This window comes from Pteronotus mesoamericanus, unplaced genomic scaffold, assembly GCF_021234165.1.
Source record: "Pteronotus mesoamericanus isolate MK-2021 breed Mesoamerican mustached bat unplaced genomic scaffold, CSHL_Meso_final contig_164, whole genome shotgun sequence".
NCBI lineage: Eukaryota > Metazoa > Chordata > Mammalia > Chiroptera > Mormoopidae > Pteronotus > Pteronotus mesoamericanus.
The window spans coordinates 616,157-639,396 of record NW_026555065.1 but is presented as its reverse complement, the minus strand read 5'-3'; the positions used below and the strand labels follow the sequence as shown (position 1 = coordinate 639,396).

The following is a 23,240-nucleotide window of genomic DNA, read 5'->3' as shown; positions in this document are numbered from 1 at the left end:
GCTTTTTATCCCTTTGACTTTGTTCTATTTCGTGTTTTGTTGCCTTTATTTTTTATGTCTTTCCCTTTTTCTGCTCTCTTCTGGTTGCTTTTCTTACAGAAAAGGAGCAAACACTTTACTTACTGGTTAGGTTTAATTTGCCCTTCTATTTCTAATTTCTTAAGGTAGAAGTTTATTAGGTCATTGATGTTTGACCTTTTCTAAAATTTAGAAGTGTGTCATTTAGCTTCCAGATTTTACGGGATTGTTTTTTAGGTGTTCTGATTTTGTTTTAATTCCATTGTGATCAGAGAATATCCTCTGGGCCTTCCTGTCAAGATGGAGACATAGGTAGACACACTTCACCTCATTGCACAACCATGAGATGGAACACAACTAACTTAATAATGAAAAACACCCAGAACTGCCAGAAAATCACCCAGAAAAAAACACCCAGACCTATACAGAAGTTCGACAACCAAAGATTTAAAGAAGCTGTATTTATTCAGATGGGTAGGAGGGGCAGAGAAAGGATATTGGGGAGGAGAAGACTCAGTGTGGGTGACCCTGGCGAGCTTGAGGTGGAGAGGCAGAGAGGTGGCGAGGCATGGTGGCCAGCAGAATGGGCAACCCCACATTCACATGTGGGGGATAAAAATCAGGGAGACACCTTGTGAGGAGCAAGCCCAGCCCCAGGCCAGACCGCTCAGTCTAGGGCTTCAGTGCTGGGAAAATAAAGCCTCGTAACTTCTGGCTGTAAACCCAGTGGGGATGGGAGCAGTGGAAGACACTGCTGGAGAGCTCAGAATGTACTTGAATGTGCCCAACCAGGGAGCCACAACCAGGACAGCAGCCGAAAGGGCTCCAGTCGCACATGGTAAGTGGGTGAAGTGACTAGAAATGGTGCGAAGGCCAGGAAAACCCCTAGAAGTCAGCCAGCTGGGCATTGCCCTCTCTTTGACCCCTTCTCCATATATGGAGCCATGGTTGCCCCACTCTGGCAAATACCAAAGGCTCCACCCCTTAAGACTTAACAGGTTGCTAAAATGGAATCAAAGCAGCTCTATCTAGTACACAGACACAGGGAGGCTGCCAAATCAGGAGACAACGAAATATGGCCCAAATGAATGAACAAAACAGAATCAGAAAAAGAACTAAGCGATGCGGAGATAGCCAACCTATCAAATGCAGAGTTCAAAACACTGGTGGTGAGAATGCTCAAAGATCTCATTGAATATGGCAGAAGAATAAAGGAAAAAATGAAGGCTCTACTAAGGGAAATAAAAATCTACAGGAAACCAACAGTGATGGGAGGGAAGGAAGCTAAGATACAAATCAATTATTTGGAACATAAGGAATTGAGTAAACATTCAACCAAAACAAAATGAAGAAACAAGAATTCAGAAAAACAAGGAGAGAATAAGAAGACTCTGGAACATCTCCAAAAGGGTCAACATCCCGAATCATAAGGATGCCGAAGGAGAAGAGGAAGAGCAAGAAATTGAAAACTTAATTTGAAAAAAAAAATGAAGGAAAACTTCCCTAATTTGGCAAAGGACATAGACATACAAGTCCTGGAAGCACAGAGTCCCAAACAAGTTAGACCCAAAGAGGTCTGCATCACAACACATCATAATTAAAATGCCAAAGATTAAAGATAATCTTAAAAGCAGCAAGAGAAAGAGAATTAACTACAAAGGAGTTCCCTTAAGACTATTGGCTGATTTCTCAGAAACTTTACAGGCAAGAAGGGACTGGCAAGAAGTATTCAAAGTGATGAAAAGCAAGGACCTACAACCAAGATTACTCTATCCAGCAAAGCTATCACTTAGAATTGAAGGGCAGATCAAGTGCTTCCCAAAGAAGGTAAAGATAAAGGAGTTCATCAGCATCGAGCACTTATTATATGAAATGTTAAAGGGACTTATTTAGGGAAAAGAAGATCAAAACTATGAACAGCAAAAATGACAATAAACTCAACTATCAACAACTGAATCTAAAAAATAAAAACAAACTAAGCAAACAACTAGAACAGCAACAGAATCATAGATATCGAGATCATTTAGATGGTTATCAGCTGGGATGGGGAACCGGGAGAATAGGGGAAAAGGATTTAGAAGCATAATTGGGTAGGTACAGAATAGACAGGATGTTAAGAATAGTATACCAATGGAGAAGCCAAAGAACTTCCATGCAAAGCTTGTGGACATGAACTAAGGGAGGGGAGTGCTGGAAGAAAGGGGTGGGAACCAGGCAGAGAGGGGCAAAGGGGGAAAAATTGGGACAACTGTAATAGCATAATCAATAAAATATACTTAAGTTAAAATTTAAAAAATATGCTTTGTATTATTTTAAATCTTTAAAATTTATTGAGAATTATTTATGGTTCAGAATGTAGTCTGTCTTGGGTAATGGTCCAGGTGTGCTTGAGAAGAAGGTGTATTGTATCGTTGAGTGGAATGGAATGTTCTTTGAATGTCAGTCAATTTAAGTTAGTGATAATATTGTTCAATCTGCTATATTATTTTCCGTCTTGTTCTGTCAATTTTTGGTAGAGGAGCATTGAAAACTCTGACAATCATGATTTTTCTATTCTTCCTCCCAATTCTTTCACTTTTTGCTTTATGCATTTTTAAGCTGTTATAGTTTAGGATTCTTATATCCTCTTGATGAATTGATTGCTTTATCATTATGCAATGATGTTATATATCATTGGTAATAGTCTTTGCTGTGAAATACACTTCTCCAGCTCTCCTTTGATTAGTGTTACCATGGTATACCTTTACTGTCTTTTAATTTAAAATTTTTTGTTTTATATATTTAAAGTGGGCTCCTGTATACGGCATTTTATGCAATCTGATAATCTCCTTTTAATCAGGAGTTCAGACCATTTACATTTAATGTGATTACTGATGTGATTGGACTTATGTCTGCCATCTTGCTGTTGTCTGTTTGCCTTACCTTTGTGTTTTTCCCCTTTTCCTGTCTTCTTTAGAGTAGGTGTAAATCGTTTTTACCTTCATAGTTAAATTGTTTTGATTTCTCTCCAACTACTTATTTTCTTGGAGGAACTGTAATGAAGCCTGAGGTAACATGTCTCAGTATTAGCTGCGAGTGAAAGAAAGAAAAGAGTATTTGAGGTAGCAAATACAATTCTGCAGAGCCAGTGTCATAGGGAGCACCGTGCAGGACGCTCCCGGATCTGCACGTCACTGTCGAGCCAGCTGAGGAGGGAACAGGGCTCTGAATCCCACAGAGCCCGTCCCAGGGTTGTCACTGATGTGGGGAATAAACACGAGTTGTCACAAACACTTCTCTGCCAGGTGAGGGGACATGGCTCTTCCCTCTAGTGGAGAAGGCCCTGAGCCCCGTGTCCAAAGGCTTTTATTGGGAACCATGTGCACAGGGGTACGGATGCAAAGCTCATCAATCAATGTCTAAAGGCTATGTTTACAGAAAACAGAAATCATAGATAACAATTGAAGAAACACAGGAGGTGTGCCTTAGATCAGGGTCTATGAATAATGTAAATCTTCTTCCCAGTATGAGCCAGTTATCATAGCTCTTGAAGGAAGAAGAAAGCATGCTTCAAGGAACTTACTTTTAGGCTTAATTTCCCCCCTGGGAACAGCCTGATCCAGTTTAGGGCTGTACCTGCCTTTAGTATTAGCCTGAGCCAGGTGGGCAGGGTAGAGCCTCCAAGAAATAAGGAGACTTCTTTCAGATAGAATGAGGACTCCGGCCGTATCAAAGCCAGGGGTGGGGGGTGAGGGTCTTTTGCCCTTTCTCCATGTCGCCCAAGTCCTTGTCTGCTGCCCATACTGGCCGTGTCTGGTTTAGGTTGTCCCTCCTCTTGAGAGATCTTACCCATCATTGACTTAACCAACCGTTACAGGGCCAAGCAGGGTGAGGTGAGGTGCGCAGCCCCTGCCAGGGGGACAAGTTTTGTCTCCTCAGTGGCCTGTTTTCCCAAGGCCTCCTTGATTAGCTCCAGCCTTGGGGCCCTCTTGCCTGTTGGTGGGGCTACAGTCCCTGAAACCAGATGGGGCATTTCCCAACAAGCCAGACCATATGTACTGAGGCCTTACCTATTTTTAGGTTAGTCTGACTTGGCCCTAGAAATGAATGGCCCTCTCCATCAAGGCCAAATTCTGTTAATTCCAAGTGTGCTATTGTCCACTGGGCTGGCAGCCATATTTGCAGTTTGAGAGTCCCAATAAGTCTGACATGGTTTTAGAAATGAATTTAGATTTCTACTAGGACAAAAAGAATTCATTCTTACTATTTTCAGTCCAGATTTCCAGGGTTATTCATATAAGGACCTCGTAATGAGGTCCAGCAGTAATATGTGTCTTTTACCTGAAATATCCTCTGTTAAATATCTTCCTTTGGCTGCAGTGGTATCTGTTTAATAGTTCAAAGGTTCTAAAACATTGCTCTTGTGTACGGAGAATAACCATTAATCCCATGTCTCTATTGCTTTGCATATTAAGTTTTCTTTAGATGATTTTTAGTGACTTCTTAGATTTTTTTCTTCTTGTTTTCTATAAGAATATTAGCACACTTGTAACATCTGCAGAACACTTTTATAATAGAAATGTGAAACACCCCAATCCTGAAGGCAGTCCTCTGGACAGTCAAGTCTTTGTAGACTTAGCAGCGATACCTTTCTTTAATCATCAGGTGAGGTAATGTCATGATAAAAAACAGTGGACTTAGATTTGAAAGAACTGTTGTAGTACAGGTTAAACCACTTACAGCTTATTGATCTTGAGCAAGTCAGTTAATTTCTTTGTGACTCAATTTTTTCCATCTGTGAAATGTGTAAGTATGCTGGAGGTAGGGGAGGATGTGATTACATCTGCCTGCTTATTTAAGTATATATATGTCAATATGAAAATCATAATAGATAAAGATGTAATAGCACCATGGAAAATGTGTAAAACTATACAAATGTAAAAATAATGTTTATAAAATTATTTTCTCAGCTCAATCAAGTCCTGTTCTTATCTTTGAGAAACTGTTTAAATATTGCTTCACTTAAGTAATTTCTTTTATCACTGATAGTTTTAAAGGAAATGAAGTATATGTAGGTTGGAAAATGGATGGGAAATACATGGTATTATCTTAGGCAAAGGCTATACATTACCTGTAACAAATTTATAAAAGCTCTTTAAAGTGTTATGGGCTTTTTTTTATACTAGTAAAATTTTGATTGAAATTTTTACTCATACTCTCTTCTTATCCTAGAACTTAAAATTCTTAACAGTTACATTTTATGAAATGTTGCATGCAGATTTCCCACTTCAGATCATCTATGAAAAATTATTTTTTTAAAATCACCCTGGTTGCCCCTTGTCTTTGGTGATTCTGGACTACATTTTCCCTTTTAGTATGCACTGAGGGGAAAGCAAACAAATTTAATATAAGCCTCATGTGAGTATAATTAAGAAGTTAAATCTGTCAGAATATAAATCACAATGATTAAAATATGAATGTAAAATTTGGTACCTTTGAAATTCTTTAGATTACTGGGTCAATGAGAGAATCCTTTTGGTTGGTTCAATCATTTATTAAACAAATATTAATACAGTGCTTACTATTGTATTTACATGTCTCTCACCCATTAGTAAATTCTTGATACTTATTCATTTTTCAACTCTTGGTTCCTCCACTATAGTGTTTTTATTCACTTCTATATGCCTATATTAGTTACCTATTGCTGCATAGTAAATCATCTCAAAATATAGTAGCTCTGAACAACATTTATTATCTCACAGTAGGTCAGGAGTGCAGGAACAGCTTAGGTTGGTCTCTTACAAGGCTATGATCAATGAATTGACTGGGCATGCAGCCCAACCATCTAAGAGCTTGTTGTGAAAGGATCCACTCCCTAGCTCACTCACATTGTCATTAATAGGATTCATTTCCTTTTTGGAATTGGCCAGCCCTTGGTTTCTTGCTGCATGGACCTTTTCATAGAGCATCGTCCTCACAATAAGCAACTAAGATCAGAGCAAGTAAGCAAAAGGGCAAGAAAAATTGCCAGCAAAAAGGAAATCACAGTCTTATAACCTAATCATAAAAGTGACAGCCCATCACTTTTGCCATATTCTCTTCTTTAGAATAGTCACTAGGCCTAGCCCACCCTCAAAAAAACAGGACACATCACAAGCATGTGAATATCATGAAGCAGAGATCATTGGTGGTGCCTCCCAATCCCCAAACCCTGGTACTATAAAATGTTTTACTTGTTGAGTGAATTACCTTTTCCCATGCACCCTCCTAGCTGGTAGCATTTCTTTGTAAGAGGGCTGGCCAAGGGTATAAATTCAGTTTGAGACTGTCAATAACTTGTTACTTAGGGGTTCTTTCAACCCATGTTCCTGGTATAATTAATGATTTGCTTTAATGAAATAAGTTAATATTGGTAAAAAGCCAAAATCATTTTATATCTTTAGGACCTGAATGAAACCAGGAATACTAGTTAAGAAAATCAGAGATTAGATTACCAGCTGAAGGAGACACCCACAAACAGTAGATTACTGGAAGTCTCGAACAGACTGTCTAAGGTCGGACAGGATCAACATCTGATATCATCAGAGGCAGATCCAGAAAGTAAAAACAGTGGTTTCCAACCATAGAAGTTCACACCACGAAGTCAAGAGATCAAGACAGATCAGCATAAGAATCAGAAGCAAAAGAGAAGAGACTCACAAATAATGGGAAGACAAAGAAATATGCCCCAATCGAAGGGAAAAGAGCAGTCCCCAGAAAGAGAACTAAATGAAATAGAGACAAGTAAACTATCAGATACTGAGTTCCAAACAACGGTTCTAAGGAAGCTCAATGTGCTCAGTGAGCTCAGAGAGAATTACCAGAAACTACAGGGAAACTATGAGGAATTAACTGCAAACTATATCAGCATGAAAAAGAACATAGAAACTCTCAATAAGAGACAAGAGGAAATGAAGAATACAATTTCTGAATTGAAGAACACAGTAGAAGGAATCAAAAGCAGGCTAGATGAAGCTGAGGACCGAATCAGCAAGCTGGAGGATAAGGTAGAAAAAAGCCCCCAGAAAGAACAAGAAAATGAAAAAAAAAAACCTCAAAAAGAATGAAGAGGTGTTTAGGGAAATGCAGGACAACCTGAAACGTAATAATATCCATATAATAGGGATACCAGAAGGAGGAGAGGATGAGGAAGGGATAGAGAACCTGTTTGAAAAAGTAATGATGGAAAACTTCCCTAATTGGAGGAGAGAAAAGATCACACAAGTCCAGGAAGCACAGAGGGTCCCATTCAAGAGGAACCCAGTGAGGCCCACTCCAAGACACATCATCATTAAAATGGCAAATATCAAAGACAAACAGAGAATCCTAAAGTAAGCAAGGGAGAAAGAGGTAGCAACATATAAGAGAGCCCCAATATGGCTAGCAGCTGACTTCTCAACAGAAACCCTGCAAGCTAGAAAGGAATGGCAAGAAATATTCCAAGTCATGAAAAGCAAAGGCCTGCAACCGAGACTGCTCTACCCAGCAAGGCTCTCAATTAAAATGGAAGGCGAAATAAGGAGTTTCCCAGAAAAAAGAAGGCTAAAAGACTACACCTTCAGCAAACCAGCACTGCAAAATATGCTAAAGGAACTGCTTTAAGATGAAGAAAAATTTTCTATGAATACTTCCTTTCAGAGTTGCCAATACTTAATATTACCAATATTTTTAATACTCATTAATCTGATTGTGACGATGATGTTATTTTAATTGTTTCTTTACTATTTGTTGAAACTAAACCTGTTTTAGTATATTTCTTGCCTATTTCTATTATTTTAAAGAAAAGCTTTAAATGACTTGGTATTCTTTATCCATTTATTGATTAAAGGTTTGTAGAACTTTTTTCCCTAAAAACAAAAACAAAAACAAAAAACCTATTAACCATGTTTTAGATGTGTTGCAAATACTTTTCTGTTCTATTCCTTGTCCTTTAACTTTTTTATATGTATATTACTATATAGTTAAATGTTTAATATAGTCATATTGTCAATATTTGTAACTTCTGGGTTTGAATATTTTACTTCAGGTCATGAAAAATATTATTTCTATTTTCTTCTAAAACTCCTTAGATTCTACATATTGATTTTTAACTCACCTGAATACTTCTTGTATAATGTGTGAAATAGGGCTCTATATTTGTTTTATTTCAAGTAATAGTGGTCCATGCACCTTATTTGTTGAATAAGCCTTATTTTACCCATTGATTTGAAATATCAACTTAATCATATATTATATTGTTAGACAGATATATACGTTTGTCTCTAGAATGCTCATTATATTTCATTGATCTACTTGGGGAAAAAAAGAAAATATAATAAACCATGATAATCAGAAATGCATTTAGAGTTAGGGAGTATGAATCACTCATTCACTACTTTCACCAAAATAAATAACTAAAATATTTAAAGATTAAATATTACTATTATAAGAAAGCACAAAAGTTGTGCCCTTTTTTTTTCCTCTCCCTGATCATCTGGGTTTAGACAGGTCTCACTAGGCAAGTCACAATTTTCCAAAGGAATAAAGCACAGTACAAATAAATTTGCATACTTTAATAAATCTATGCTATAAGAAACACCACTAAAAAGTATAAAGAATAACTAAAACACTGGAGAAATTCAACATGACAATTGAAAGGCTGCCTTGTTTAATAACATTTTCAAGATATTGTCAAGAAAATATGGAACAAAATAAAAATAATTATGACTTGAAGAGAAGCAGTTTACAGGAAAACTAATGTAAAAACACAACTTAAAAATATTAGAATTTTCTTCACTGATAATTAAGGATATAAAATTAAAATATAAATGTAAAGATAGATTTACCTGTTTAAGTAGGTATATATTAAATGTGGTAAGTGCAGGAAATATGCCAATTCTCTTGAACTCTTGATAGGAATCTAAATCAGAATAGAATGTGGAGGAATCTTAGAAAAAGATTATTCATTGAAATGGATAGTTCAGAACAATGTATATATTTAAAGTTATAGAAATGATTAATAATGTCAACTTTATAAACTAGAAACAACTACTAAATGGAAATAAGTATATGTATATGATTTTCCAAAGGTCATATGAATTTCAAACAAATGGAAAACAAAATATAATATATAGGGAGATGATTAAAAAAAAAGAAAAAATCAGAATGCATGCAGTATATAATTTAAGGAGAATTCAAGAAATAGTCTAAGAGCAAGCTATATTTTCAGATAATTCAAGCATCTCTGCCATTCCAGCACATTTCATTTTATGACCTGGGGAGACATAATGGTATGTTAAAATCATTGTAGTTGAAGTATGGCTAAATTTCTACTGTAAGATAATCTTTCCTTATAAAATAGCTTTAAACAGGCTATAATAAGTATTAGATCATGTATTTTTATTTTTTAAATTTTTTGCAGGGTTTATATATTGAGGCAGTTTAACCTTTATGAGAGAACTAAGGAATCTCATCCTAGACTGGTAACATGTTAGATACTAGAAAGGACTTGTCTAACCTTATCTTTTTATGGAGAAAGAAATGGCTACCCTATGACATACCCAGGCTTGCTGGTGGTAGAGCAAGTGCCAGATCCCAGACCTGATTCCATTCAGCACACTCTACCATGCCACATTGCTAATAATAAACTATATTGGAACCACTTAGGGATCTTTAAAAATACTGATGCCTGTCCCATACCCTGACATTCTGATTTAATTGGTATGGGGTGGAACATGAGAATTGGGATTTTTAAAAGTTCCAAGTTTGGGAACCTGTTCCATAAAGGAATTAGTATGCTTAAGGACTTGAAACCAGGGTAAAAATCAATAGTACAGACTTCCATCCATTCTGATTCCTTAATCATATATTTGGCTAGGTTTCTTTTCTGGGCAGTAAGAAAAATCTTTACGTTGAGAAAGAGCCAACAGTTCTGCTGAACAAAGTCTTTCTTAATAAAGCTTCCCTTCCACTCATAACTATGTATTTTGTAAATGAGATAGCCTGCAACAAGATTCTTCTTACTCATGAAATAGGAGAACAGTTCTTTGACACTGATCAGGAAAGGAGAAAGCCTCTGCCATCTGTGTTGTGGCATGCTCTGCTGTTGTTTTAACTAGATAAAATTCTAATTATGGTTAAACAGATTGTTTATGAAGTTGTTTTTAATATTTTAGAGTAAGTGCAAAGAGGCAAAGAAATAGTTCCAAATTTAAAAACAAAAGGCTTTTCCTTTGAAAGTAAATTAATCAGGATTTGACACACTGGGTTGTTTAATAGCACATTTCCATGTATGCCCTTGGTACTGTATGTTGCAAAGAATGTGAAATTTGCAGTTTCATTGTAACTACTCTACAGAGCTGTCATGTACTTTTTGGCACAATGCTGACCAAACATTGTAACTAGAAAATACTAATTATTTTTGTTTCAAGATATCCATTCTTTTAAATAAGATTTTTTCCTTCCTAAGGCAGGTGGGAGAAGTATGAAGTAGAATGGTTAATAAGAATAGGAGATTGTGATCATATTGAAGCATTTAAGAATTTTAGATCTTTTATTGAAGTAGTAACAAGATGACAGCAAGAAGTAATATATTGAGGTTGCTAGAATAGAGATTAAAGGGAAGGTATTAGTTTTTCCATTTCTGCCATAGCACATCACTACAGACTCCGTGGTTTAAACAACAAAAATTTATCTTATATTCTGTAGGTCATTAGGACAACATGGGGGGTCCCACAAGGCTAAAATCAAAATTTCAGCATGGTAGTGTTCTTTTCTGGAGGCTGTAGGGCAGGATTCTTTTCCTTGCAGTTGATGCCTTAAATCCTAACTGCCTTGCAAGCTGTTAGATGTGGGCACTTCCCAGTTCCTAGAGACCACCCTCATTCCTTCGTTTGCAGCCTGCCTTACTCATTTTAAAAGCCAGCAACAACAGGTCAAGTCTTTAAGACTTCCGATATCTCCTCCTCCTCCTGTCTCATCTCTCTGATCCACCTTCCTGCTTTATCTTTCACCTTAAAGGACTCCTGTGATTAAATTGGGTCCACTTTGATAATCCAGGATAATCTCCCCATCTCAGTGTCCTTTACCTTAATTATAGCTGAAAGTCCCTTTTGCCATGTCAGGAAAACTAGGCTGAGGGTAGGGAAGAAGGGCAGGGATATCTTCAGAGGCCATTATTCTACCTAAGATGGTAGGTTCCTGGAGTCCAGGAAGCCAGGTGTCAGTATTGACATAACTGTTTAAAGTCTTCATTTATCCAATAAATAATTTTTTTATACTCTGTGCTAAGTATTACAATAGGCACTGAGGTTATTGTAGTGAACAAGACAAGGCACGGTCCCTGCCCTTATGTATATGGCAGTACACTTACAAAAAACAAGCAACACAGATACAGCAGTGCCTTATAAAGGATTCTTTGTATATTTTATGTTTATGTTTGTTCTTTGAAAGCAAGTACTAGTCTAGTGTTTTCTATTTTGGTCCTTTCCTCACCCCACCACTACAAGTGTTTTACATACTAGACTAGAGACTCAACAGATATTGTTAACAAAGGTTTACTTCCTTTTCCTTTGTGTTGTTAGGAACTTGACTTTGCTCTCTTTTTTGCTATTTTCCACTCCAAAAGCAGTGCGGAATATTCAGTTCAGTTATCCAGATTCAGGTGACAATTTAAGATTCGCTGAAGAATTTTTAAAAAGTCCTTAAGAATCATCATGTATGCCCTCGCAGGGTAGCTCAGTTGGATCGAGCATCATTCCGTACACCAAAAATGTTGTGGGTTTGATTCCCAGTCAGGGCACACACCTAGGTTGTGGGTTCAATTCCTGGTCAGGGTGTGTACGGGAGGTAACAGATCAATGTTTCTCTTTCTCTCTCTTCCTCTCTCTCTTTAAAAAAAAAAAATCCTCAGGTGAGGAGGATTTTTTAAAAAATGAAAAAATTTTCATATACTCCCATTTTTCTTAGTAAAAATTCTAAAGTGCTAAAGGCAGCTTTAGAAATGCTGTCATATAAATTGATAAATTTTCACCTTTTTCCTCCTGCATTCAATAGCCAGAAAGTACTTACCCAATTAAAAAATGATGAGGAGTTGCTTTAAATAAGTAGTCATCAATAGGTAGTAAAGAATTGCCAACCCCGAAGCATATTAAAACCATATTTCTCAATATGGCTTTTCTGTGAATGGATAGACTTTTAAAATAATTAATGAGAGTTACTATTTGTTGTTTACTTCTCTTAGAGCTTCTGCCTTCCTCACAGAAAATTCCCTATTGCTCTCCCATTATGTGCTGTGTGTTAATCTGCTCTTTTTGGGAAAACCGCGGGATTCTTATCAAGTGTTCAGAGACTTCTAGAGACAGTTATTCTTAATTTTTTTCAGACATAGTCAAGGTTACAGTTCTGTACTAGGTAGCTTCCCAAAACTGCAATGTGGAATTTTAGTATCTGATATATTGGGGTAAGCATGGGTACATGTGATTTATAGATAATCTACCTTGGCATTAGTTTCAATCTTGACCATTACAAGAGGGTTTTTTCTTTCTTTTTTTAAATCTTCTTTAAAAAAATTGGAACCACTAGTGTGTGGCTAAACATGCTTGTAGGCTACACTTGTGGGCTACAAAGTGTAAATATCACGTGGGTTCTTAGGCTACCTTAATAGATACTGAATTCTCCATTCAAAATTCCTTCATGATTCTTTGGCAATTTAACATTATTTATAGATGATTTCTTATCAGTAGAACTCTTTATGTCTCCAAATAAGTAGCCAAAATATGTTTATACAAAATTTAATTTCTCAAAAACTAACTTGAAATAGTGGACAAAAAATTCATTCAATTTACTTATGAAGAGATGGCTATTGTCATATTTAGTTTGGATGATACTAACTTGGGTGAAGGAAAATAATAGCTACTTTCATTTTATAAAGGTGGATTAGTGTATTATAATCTATAAAATGTTACTAGATAAAGTTGATTTGTGTGAAAAAAAAATTTTTTTTCTTGGCTCACTACTCCATCTTAAAATAAGCACATTTGGAGAGGCTCAAAGCACTTAAGTTTTTTTTAAAAATTATATTTTATTGATTATGCTATTCAAGTTGTCCTGATTTTCTCCCCTTTGCCCCCTCTCCACCCAGCATCCCCGACTCCCTCAGGCAGTCTCCCCACCATTGTCCATGCACATAAGTTCTTTCGCTACTCCATTTCCTATACTGTACTTTACATTTCCAGGCTATTCTGTAACTACCAGTTTTTACTTCTTAATCCCCTTACCTCTGGACCCGTTCGTCCATATCCCATTCCCATCTGGCAACAATCAAAATACTCACTGTGTCCATGATTCTGTCTCCGTTCTTTTTGTTTGCTTAGTTAGTTTTTTATACTCAATTGTTGATAGATTTGTATTTTTTGACATTTTGTTGTTCATAGTTTTGATCTTTTATTTCTTAAATAAGTCCCTTTAACATTTCATATAATACTGGTTTGATGATAATGAACTCCTTTAGTTTTTTCTTGTCCAGGAAGCTCTTTATGTGCCCTTCGATTCTAAATGATAGCTTTGCTGGATGGAGCAATCTTGGCTGTGTAGGTCCCTGCTTATCATGACTTTGAATAATTTTGCCAGTCCCTTCCAGCCCACAAAGATTCTTTTGAGAAATCAGCTGATAGTGTGATGGAAACTCCCCTGTAAGTAACTAACTTTTCTCTTGCTGTTTTTAAGGTTCTGTCTTTATCTTTTACCTTTGGCATTTTAATTATGATGTGTCTTGAAGTGGGCCTCTTTACATTCATCTTGTTTAGGATTCTCTATGTTTCCTGGACTTGCATGGCTATTTCCTTCACCAAATTAGAGAAGTTTTCTTTCACTATTTTTTCAAATGGGTTTCCAATTTCTTGCTCTTTCTTTTCTTCCAGAACCCCCATTAGGTAAATGTTGGTACACTTGAAGTTGTCCCAGAGACTCCTTACACTATCCTCACTTTTTTGTGTTCTTTTTCTTTTTGGTGTTCTGTTTGGGTGTTTTTCTTTGCTTCCTTATATTCCAAATTCCTGATTGTTTCTCACCATCATCCATTCTACTGTTGATTCCCTATAAACCGTTCTTTATATCAATTAGTGTATCCTTCATTTCTGACTGGAACTTTTTCATGCTGTTGAGGTTCTCACTAAGCCTACTGAGTATCCTTATAACCAGTGTTTTGAACTATGCATCTAGTACATTGCTTATCTCTATTTTGTTTAGGTCTTTTTCTGGAGTTTTGTGTTCTGTTCTTTCATTTGGGCCCTGTGTGTTTCCTCATTTTAGCAGCCTCCCTGTGTTTATTTCTATGTATTAGTTAGAGCTGCTACATCTCCTGGACTTGGTAGAGTAGCCTAATGCATTAGGCGTCTTGCAGAGTCCAGTGGCACCCTATTCCCCAAGCTGGGCACTTATGGTGCCCCTACTGTGTTTACACACTCCTCTTATAGTAGAGCCTTGATTGCTTTTGGCACGTGCAAGGTCAGCTACCACCTGTGTTCTGTCCGTGGTCACACAGAAAAAGCCACAAGCAATCTACAGATGGCTAGTACTTGTGCTGGGGTTGGAGGTGCTCTGGCAAGGCCAAGCTGTGAACTAAGGCAGGCTGCTGCTAGTGCCCCCCCAAGGCCATTTTGCAAGTGGTACGGGTTTGCTGAAGCCAGATGCTGCTTTTTTGAGAGAACTTTGGAAAATCTGAAGCATGAGCCAAGATAAGCCATTGGTATGGAAAAGCCACTGGAAACAGCTTGGGTGGGTCTGAAAATTGGGTGAGGCAGAGCCTCTGGGAATTACCAGAATGGAGCTAACAGTAAGAGCCATTTTGATGTAGTCTCAGATACAGCGCATGCCTGCTGGCTCTGTGGCTCTGTCGGGTTGGGATCCAGGGGAGCTCAGAAAAGGAACAGTGGCCTCTGTCAGCACTTCTGTCTGGGAGAAAGCTTCCCCTCAGCTCTTGCCCTGATGCTGGACAATTCAGTTCCTCCCCATATGTCTCTGATGCCTCTCAGTCTGCTGCCTTGTGCTGGAGCTCAGAGGGAGTGAGTTTAAGTAAGTCTGGGCATGAGTCCTTTAAGAGGAACTGCCAAGGACTCCAGAAGTTATGAAGACTTATCTTCCTGGCATTGGAAGCCTGGGTTGGCAGGCCTGGTGTGGGGCTAGGACCCCTCAGTCCTGAGATATCCCTTCTGATTTTTATCTGCTACACATGGGTGTGGCACCAGCCTGTTCAGCATCTCTGCCCTTTGTATCAGTCTTGATGTGGTTTCTTCTTTAATTTTGTAATTGTAGGACTTCCATTCAGCTTGATTTCTGATGGTTCTGAATGATGGTTGTCCTGTAGTTTAGTTGTAATTTTGGTAGGGTTATGCAAGGAGGCCAGTTGTGTTTACCTATGCCACCATCTTGACTGGAAGAGGGAACTACATATTTTTAAATGCTTGTACCTGTGCCCTAATATTGTCTTCTATAAATGGAATCCAGCATAAAAGGGATTGAAATATATAAGGTCATGATGCAAATACTTTGGATATAGTGACATTAGTCTGTATAACATGGAAAAAGGTATTTTTCACAGAAATTCTGCAAGCAAGTGCTGGCAAAAGCCATTGTTCCTTTCCTGAGCCCTCTCCCTATACAGCCACATTTGGGCTTCCAAGAATTATGCTGTTTATTCTGGTGCTAATTTTCTCCAAAAGGTTATTTATTTGGAAACAAAGTGATTAATTCTGTTTGTCCCATGTTGGCAGGGTCTCTCATGTTTTAAAATGAACTGTTCCACCAATCTGGTCAATAAATGCATTCATGAGTCCTTCTGTTATGATTGTGATGCTGTCTATTCTGCCTTAGCTGCTAAAAGAGCTCCAAGTTCTTCAAAGTTAATATTATATAATTTGTTTGCAGACAACAAATTGTGTTCACTAACAGCTCTGTCCAACATGCTAGAATCATCAGCTCATGTTCCTCTTTGGTGAGGCATCAGCATGGCAACAAATTCTTGAAGTTGATTTCATCTGATGATTCTGTTCTGGGACATTTTCTCTAAATCCCATAAGCAGCAAGCTGCATCTTTCATCCTTAAGAAAAGTAGCTAACATTCGAGAACACTGTTGTCCTGCTGATGCTATCATGGTACAATGCAAAACATGTTTTAAGACCTCTGCCTTTCACTGTTGTGCACTGTTGTCTTGTAAGAGAAGTCATTGGACCTTTGTGCAGCTCATTGAATTTTCTTCTATAATCTAAAACACATGCATGGCACACCTTATAATGTATCTGTAAGTGTTTGTTGGCTGATTCATTCTGAAGCAATGATGCTCTATTTATGTAAGCATCTGCTTGGACTGGGTCATCATCCTCTAGATATAACCTAGCAATTTTCAGGTGCATCTCTAGTTTATAATCCACATTGTACTTTTTTTTTTTTTGTTACTCTTTCCAAAGGAATTCTACCAGCACTTGTGCTGCATTTCTCCAACCTTCTTTCTCATATGTGGATGCAAGATGCTGTCTTATGGAAGCACCCTGCCCCTCAAATGAAATAACTCTAGGATGGATCTTTTCCAAGGTGAAAAAAAAGATTTCTTTGGCTGTGCCATCAGGCACATTAGGGAGAGCATGCAGGAATCAGTCAGCAACTGTCGAGAGATCATGAGGCTGACATTTTTGTTTACCATTGCTTCTGCAAAAGCTTTCAAAGCTTCTAGTTTTCTGCCCCAGATAACTGAATGGTATTTTCCAGGATCTGACTATACTTGCCCATCAGATCTTTATAAGAGCTGTTCTAATTCATGAGCTGGGTCAAACCTTGTCACATGGCTGCCGCCATCTTTCTTCCAGCTCAGCCAAGCTCTGAATTTTTTTGCTGTCTCAGTGTCTAGGAAAGTGTAGCAGACTGTTGGGTTTTGTTCATATGTAAAAATTCTTATTAAATGGAAACTTTTGAAGACAGCTGGAAGTATGTCAGTGAATGCACTATGGTAAAAATGACTGAGGTTCTCAATTCTTTTGAAAAGAGAGGGAAAAGCCCCTTTGTGGTTATGGACATTAAAATAAAGATGACTTAAATACATGCAATGCCACAGAGAGACAGATAAAATTTACTGTCTTACTGAAAGCTTTTGACAGGTGCTTTGCATCCTTAGAAGTCAGATCAGAATTATTAAAGCAGCCTTTGTTTAGTAAATTGAACATCTGAGATTACATGGAGGAATATGCATGTTTTAGTGAATGTTAAAACTAAAATGGCCTTAGTGAACTATTAGAGTGACTACATACCAATGGCTTCAGTTAGAAAAGGATAAGGTTCCAGATGTAAGTTATATATTTTTCCAAAGTATTTCTGGGCAAAATACTCCTAAATTCTTGAAGCAAGCCATTTCACTTCAAATCAAATGTAATGTTAGGAAAACAAAAAGCCTTAAGGCAAAAGCTATTTCTTACAGAAGTTTTTTGTTTTTTATTTGAAATTAGTGTAATTGTAGATTGGCCTTATTTTTTTAAAAAATGTGATTCTTTTAAATAAAGTGTAGTAATGTGAAATTGTTGCTAAAATTAGCACAGCTGAGAACAGTTGTGTCCTTAAAAAATAAGTAATCAATGAGTTTCACTAAATACAAGTATTTGGCTGAATATGCCTTTTTTTTCTTTAAAGATTTTATTTATTTATTTTTAGAGAGAGAGGGAGGGAGGGAGAGAAACATCAATGTGTGGTTGCCCCTTGCATGTCCCCAAGTGGGGACCTGGCCCGAAACTCAGGCATGTGCCCTGACTGGGAATCAAACCAGTGACCCTTTGGTTCATAGGCTGGCACTCAATCCAGCTGAGCTGCACCAGCCAAGGCTGAATTTACTTTTTAAAAATAACACCTAAAGTAAACTTAGGAATTGAATAGATTATGTATTATGATAAAGGGGTTTAGGAAAGGTACACGTTTGTACTTATGCTTTTTAAATTTAAATTAATTCCACCCTGGCTAGTGTGGTCCAGTGGATTGAGCACCAGCCTGCAAACCTAAAGGTCGCCAGTTCAGTTCCCAGTCAGGGCACATACCTGGGTTGCAGGCCAGGTCCCCCACTGGGGTCATGCAAGAGGCAACCTTCTCTTTGCACATAAATGTTTCTCTTCTCCTCTTTCTCCCTCCCTTCCTCTCTCTCTCTAAAACATAAATAAAATCTAAAATTTTTTTTCATTTAAATTAACTCCTATAGTACATGGATTTGAATGTTTTGTGCCTTGTGTATGTATAGTATATACATTATGGGATTTACATGTAATATATATGTTATCTGTTTTACATTTTTGTTTCACCCTGCCCTACTTATTCAAATAAAACAATTATTTTTTCACTGATAATAAAGGTGAAAATAAATTATTGCATTTTACTTTTTTATTTTTAGAATGTTCTCTATGCATTTGAAGTAGAATTAAACACAAACATTTTTTACCTCCCTGGCATTCTCTAACTATAAATCAATATTCTTCATCTTTAATGGAAGCTCTTTTATGATGCCATTAAGTAGATGACAGGATTTACTCTTTAATTAGGTGGGGCTGTGATTGTTAGCAGATTAGATTCCTTTGCAGGTGATGTACTCCCTAGAGGAACTGACATTTAGGCTATTGATCTCCCAGTGACTACATGTCAGGACTGAGCTGTGATATTTGTCACTGCTCTATCTTAAAAGTAGCCAAAATAAACGAGAATTTTTATAGACTATAAAATCCAAACTAAATATCCTGGACAAACCCTGCTGATTGAAAGGTTATTTGTTTGTTTTAGTTCATAAATTTATTTTTTTAAATGAACATGCAGTAAAATTGACTCTTTCTATGCACAGTTGATGAATTTTAACACGTATTTAGATCCATGTAGCCATCATCCCAGTCTGTGTCCCAACAGTTTGATTAATTCATAAAACCCCTTCATGATCTATCCCTATCTCTTTGTGGTTGTACCTTTCCCACCCTGTCAGTAATTCATGACAACCACTCTGTCATGTTAGTTTTGTCACTTTAGTAATTATCATGAAATGGAATTGATACAGTATGTATCCATTTGAAACTTATATATGCATTTATTTACTTAGCATAATGCCTTAAGATTACTTTTAATTGTGTAGTAGTATTCAATTGTGTGAATGTACCAAGTTTGGTTATCCATTCATTCATTGAAGGACTGTGAGTTGCTTCAATTTTTAACTAAGTTGAAAAGAAAAGTTATAAACACTTGTGTACAGGCTTTTGCATGGATGCAATCATTTCCCTTCGGTAAATAAATACACAGTGGTGGGATTGCTGAATCAGATGATAAGTGTGTAATTTAACTTTATAAGATATTGCTAAACTGTTTTCTAAAGTGTCCATACCACCTTGTATTCCCATCAGTGATGTATGATAATTCTAGTTGTTCTGCCTACTTGTCAGTATTTGGTATGGTCAGTCTTTGTAATTTTGGCCATGCTAGTAGGTTTGCAGTGATGTCTGATAATGGCTTTAATTTGCATTTTCCTTATAGCTAATGTTGTCGAACATGCTGTCATGTGCTTTTTGCCATATATTTATGTCCTCTTTGGTGAACTGTGTGTTCAAGTCTTGTGTCCATTTTTTAAAATAATAGAAACTTTTACTTTGGAATAATTATAGATTTATAGAAAAGTTGCAAAGATAATACAGAGCTTCCCATAATGATAACATCTTTCAAAACCAAGTACATTTATCCAAACCAAGAAACCACCATTGGTACATTAACCAAACTCCAAATTTTAAACTTAGATTTTGCTAGATTTTCCACTAGCTTTCTGTTTCCTGTTCCAGGATCCAGTACAGGATTCTGCATTGCATTTGTTATGTCTCCTTAGTCTCCTTTAGTTTGTGGCAGTTTCTCAGTCTTTCCTTGTTTTTTGTGACCTCGATAATTTTGAGTACCAGTCAGTTATTTTGTAGAATGCCTCTCAGTTTGTGTTTGATTTTTTCATGACTAGATGGAGGTTAAGCATTTTAGGGAAGATTTTCATCACATCATATTGGGGAGTACATGCTACCATCACTTGGTTAAGGTTATGTCTGCTAGGTTCCTCCACTGTAAAGTTATTATTTTGTCTTTCTGTACCTCTGTTCTTTAGAAGTGAGTCACTAATTGCAGCCTACACTCAAGGTGGTGGGGTGATTGCTTCATTTTATGGGTGTGCTTCATTTTATGTCTGTATTACATATTAAGCAGTATATATGTTAAGTTTATGCCAATGTCTGTGACTCTAACCTAGTACCACAGTGTTCATTCTAGCTCTCTCCCCCTGGCCTATTATAACTTCTCTCTGACAATGAGAAACCTGGCTTCAATCATTCTTTTACTTATTTATTCCACCCTAGTATACATGCAAAGCAAGTTCAGAATTGTTAACTAGTACCACCATGAGAAATAAATTTACCAACTAGAATACAGTGTTCATGTACAGGTCCTTTTATATTTAGCCTTAAAATTTCCATTCAAGACACTATTTTCCAGATTTACTTAGGTCAACTCATATTCCTATAGTCCCTTCAGTGGGTATATGCTATTCACATATAATACAGCCAGATTCATTTGTCACAGACTGTATTCTCTCTTGAAATTCCCGGAACATTTAGCTGATTTTTTTAAATTTGCATACACTAAAGTTCACTCTTTGTGATGTATAATTCTATATGGGTTTTAACAAATGCACAGGGTCATTGGGCACTACCCCTGTACCATACAGATAATTTCATCATTCTAAAAAATTCTCCTGTTGAAAGGTCATCCTATTTAAAGGACCCAGCTATGATGTGTGTATGGCAGGGGGTCCCCACACCAGCAAATAATTCTCAGACATCAGCTGGGTGTTCTACAATTCAACTCAATTCTGATACTATCTATCCAGAGATAGCATCAGCTTCCTCAGATTAACTCCTCTTCTCCAGATCATTGATTTGCATCCTCTGTTTCCTTCCTTTCATTTAGTTCTCTGTATATTTTTCTTTATTTCACTACACATAGCCTTCACTTTTTCCTCTATTTTGTGACTATACTCAACCATTTCTGTAAGCATCCTGATTACTAGTGTTTTGAACACTGCATCTGAGAGGTCAGCTATCTCCTCGTTGCTTAGTTCTTTTTCTGGAGTTTTGATCTGTTCTTTCATTTGGGCTATATTTCTTTGTCTTGGCCCACCTGTTATGCTGTAAAGGGTGGAGCCTTTGGTATTCCCCAGGGCAGGGCGACGCATGTCCTTGCGTTGTGGCACTGTATGTGGGGGAGGGGTCAGAGAGGGAAATGCCTCTTGCTCTGCTCTCCCTGGTTTTCAGTCACTTTCCTGCTACTTACAAGCAAATTGGGCCCTTGAGTGTTGATTCTCAGGTGGGTGAGTTTGTGTTCATTTTAGGACCCTGTGTTTCCCTCCAGTGAACACTCCTGTGAGGCTGGGAGTTTCTCCCGCCGCAATCCCCACAGAATTTTACAGCCAGAGGTTTTGAGATTTTCTTTTCCCAAGATGGAACCCTGGGTTGCATGGTCTGTCTAGCTCCCCAGTTTTTCCTCCCAGTTTATCCGTGCAAAAATGTGGGACCGCCAGCCGCCACCTTGCTCTCCCAGTCCTCCAGCCACCGCCTTGCCATGCATCCTCTCTACCCCGGCTGCCCGTCTCCTTCCCTCCTACCAGTCTGGATGAATGTTTCTTTAACTCCTTGATTGCAGGACTTCCGTATAGTTCAATTTTCTGGCATTTCTGGTGTTTTGTTTTTAAATTTATTGTTGTCCTTCTTTTGGTTGTGCGAGGAGGTGAAGTGTATCTACCTCCAGTCTTTTTCTCTCTGTTGTTCACATTAGATAATTTCTATTTATCTACATTGAGTTCACTGACTTTTTCCTTTGTCATCTTCATTATACTATTGAGCTCATCTAGTGAGCTTTGAATTTTGGTTATTTATATTTCTCTAATTCTAAGATTTACATTTGGTTCTTTCTACCTTCTATTTCTTCTCTGAGTCTTTTTATTTTTCCACATTTTTTAAGAATGTCTAATCTTACTTGGTAAAACATTTTAAATAGTTGTTTTAATATTTTTTATATCTTCCTCCGATAATTCCAATATCTGTGTTTTCTTCGTGTAGTCATCTTTTTACACGTAAGTTGAAATTTTCCTGGTTCTTCTTATGTCAAATAATTTTGGACTATATTCTGAGCATTTGACTCTTAATGTTGTGAAACTTTGGGTCTTGTTTAAACCCTATGCAGAATGTTAATGTATTAGTTTAGTAGGCAATCAGCCCAGTTAGGTTCAAACTGCAGGTTCCCATGGGGGTAGTGGTTACAACATCAATTTTCAGTTTAGTTTTCAAAGACTTTGCCCTGCTATTTGGATTTGGATCTGTCCCACATGTGCACCACCCATTGGCCTGGAACTTAGTAGTGCTCTGTCCCATGGATTCAAGTCTCAAAGTCTGTGTATGCTTGTTTGGGTCAGATCCGTGCATGTGCTGCTTAAGGGTAAGCCTGGGAGTTCATAAGGAATTTTGAAATTTTGCTTTCCCAAGCTCTTCCTTTGGGGTCTCCCAGTAACTTCTGATTCTCTGGGGTCACCCTTTTCCATTCTCTGATCAGAAAGGTAGGGATTTATTTATCCCTCTCTAATGTACATTACCTACAGCTGTGCCCATCTAGGACAGCGGGAGAGGAAAAAAAGCAGCAGGGATTCCCCACATCCTCTTGGGACCACAGCAACTTTAATCAGAGAGGAAGGTGTTCCTCTCCATCAGTCTTAGGGTCCTGATAGCTTCTTTTGCCACAGCTGCCACAGGAGGCTAAGCTTGCGAGAATGGAGGAAAAAGTGGGGAAGGATTTCTATACTTTCTTGTTAAGAGATCCCTTTCCTTTTCCTAGAGCACTCCCACCCCCCACCCCCGCCCCAGACGTCTTTGGAAGCTTTCTGTGTGCTAATGCCTACTTCCGAGTGGGGCTGTATTAAGTTCAGGCCAGAAGAAATCAGTGGGAAACAAAATGCTCTTTCAGTGATACTTCAAATTCTGATCATCTTACCCAATCTGCTTTTTACTGTTTACTTTTCAGACTCCTCACGTAGGTGCTCCATGGAGTCTACCCAGATCTTGTAGCTACACTCACAAAATGGAGTGTGATTACCCCATTTTATCTGTTATTGGAATCTGACTTAAAAGTTTTAATTTTGTTT

The 23,240-nt window shown here is 37.5% G+C and overlaps 1 protein-coding gene and 1 pseudogene across 4 annotated transcripts in view; one reads left to right on the top strand and one right to left on the bottom strand.

Moving 5' to 3' along the window:
• The window catches only part of GLCE (glucuronic acid epimerase), a 98,572-nt gene that overhangs the window by 23,972 nt on the left and 51,360 nt on the right, over positions 1-23,240 (top strand). Inside the window, exon 1 of one of the 4 annotated variants that reach the window (XM_054565219.1) lies at positions 22,438-22,540. The exons of the other annotated variants lie outside the window; for them this stretch is intronic. The gene's annotated coding sequence lies outside the window, so the exon portion shown is untranslated. Of the gene's footprint in view, positions 1-22,437; positions 22,541-23,240 lie in introns of those variants that run through there. 4 annotated transcript variants of the gene reach the window in all.
• On the bottom strand, positions 15,792-16,864 carry LOC129064141 (COP9 signalosome complex subunit 4-like; annotated as a pseudogene).